The sequence below is a fragment of the Emiliania huxleyi genome (assembly GCF_000372725.1).
Source record: "Emiliania huxleyi CCMP1516 unplaced genomic scaffold EMIHUscaffold_88, whole genome shotgun sequence".
NCBI lineage: Eukaryota > Haptophyta > Isochrysidales > Noelaerhabdaceae > Emiliania > Emiliania huxleyi.
Window position 1 is genome coordinate 313,841 of NW_005195441.1, and position 2,040 is coordinate 315,880.

Here is a 2,040-nt window from a genome sequence, read left to right on the forward strand (position 1 = left end):
AAATTCTTTTTGGGACTTAATTGCGTATTCCGGTAGGGCGAGGTTCATTTCAGGTGTGGCACAACTCGCGTACAAAGACCTCGATTTGGCCCATTTGGGCACTAATGTGCCTCTCGATGACTCCCAGAGGCAGCTGAGACCCCGACGAGTACACGGGCGCACACAGCAGGTGGCGCGGTGTGCGCCCGTCCACTCGGCGGGGTCGCAGCTGCCTCTGCGCGTCCTGGGGAGGTACATTTGTTGCGCACCGGAGACGACTCGACGCCGCTGAGATCGGAGATCAAGCTCTGACAGGTCACACGTCGCTCCTTTGACGCCGACGTGACTCGCCCGTACAGATCACATCAGGACACGGTCTCGACGCGCTCGGTACGACGCCTGCGACCCGTCTCGGGTCAGGTGGCACGACGCTCATCGCGCCTGCCAGCGCTGCCGTACAGGTTGCCACGACGAGGTCGAGCACGCTTCTATACGCTCGCCCAGCCTTCCTTTCCATCCCATTAGGCAGCCTGGGAACGGTGATGGTCAGAGGCAAAGCCTACGAGGGGTGGTGGAACCACATGTCACGGCTACTGACGGCTCGACCCCACGATAGCCTCCGAAGGCTGACTTTGCGGCACCATCATCGGACGATGTCGACGAGTTGGGTCGCTCTCGCGGTAGCCAGATGACCTCCCATGCTAGTACCATCGGCTAGGGTCGCAGGAAGCGCGGGGGAGGGCGCTGGGAGCAACACGGAGCTCCGTTGGACGTTTTCAAGATTAGCGTGTCAGAGTGAAATGGAACTAGCCCTACCTGTGAAGGAACCCAGCCGCGTAATATAAGATATCGAGCTTAACATGCATCACATGAGCTTACACTTTACACCTTCCCTAGCCTCGGCATTAATTCACACAACACACATCGGCGGACACACACAGCAACGCACAACGATCTATCATGCAGGGGTTTGGCATATGCTGCCAGAGGACACGCCTGGGGTATCACGCCGCGCGGGCGCGAACGCGCTGCGCGCATCGAGCCAGACAAATCGCCGTCCTCTAAATAGGGTGATCGGCCGCTGTGGCCGGGTGGTGGTGCGCAGGCCCGGGAGGCGGACCTGGCTCGTACTTCCGGTACGCCGGGACAGTCTGCTACTGCTGGCTGCTGGCCGCGCTGCTCGCTCCGCCGCTGCTAGCAGCCTCCGCCGCCGCGCCGCAGCCGCCGCCGCTCGCTTGAGACGCCGACGAATAGGGGCCGCCCCCCGAGGCCGCCTCCGCCATCGCCTCCGACGCCGCCTCCGACGCCGCCTGCGACGCCGCCTGCCCCGTTGCCTTCCCCGCCGCCTTCCCCGCCGCCTGCCCCGCCGCCTGCGACGCCGCCTCCTCCCCCGCCTCCGACGCCGCCTGCGATGCCGCCTGCCCCGCCTGCCCCGCCTCCAACGCCGCCTGCGACGCCGCCTGCCCCGCCGCCTGCCTGGAGGAGGAGGAGGAGGAGGAGGAGGAGGCGGCCTCCCTCTCGGCAGCGTCGAGGGCGGCGCACAGCGCGGCATCGTCGAGCCTACAACATTACCCCACATCTCTCCAGATCTCCCCAGATCTCCCCAGATCTCCCTATTGGCGTCGTCGAGCCTACACCATCTCCCCACATCTCCCCACATCTCCCCAGATCTCCCCACATCTCCCTAAAGGCGCCGTCGAGCCGACAACATCTCCTCAGATGCTGCCGGTATCTCGCGGTATCTCCCGGCGCACAGCGCGGCGCCGAGCTGACAACAGAGAAGGCGCGCCGGAGGCACAACAGGGGTGGGAGGTACAGGGAGGTACCGGGAGGTACCAGGAGGTGCGGGGAGACATGGCATGTGGGGAGATGTGGCGGGATGTGGGGAGATGCAGCGCGTCTGTCTGTGCATATATCGGCGTCGCGCGCCCGTCGTCTCCAAAGTCGAGGCGCTGCTATATCTCGGCTGTATCTCGGCTACATCTCGGCTAGATCTCGCCCGTCGTCTCCAAAGTCCAGACGCTGCTTCGCGCGCGGCGGCGGCGCGTCTGGCGGCGGCGC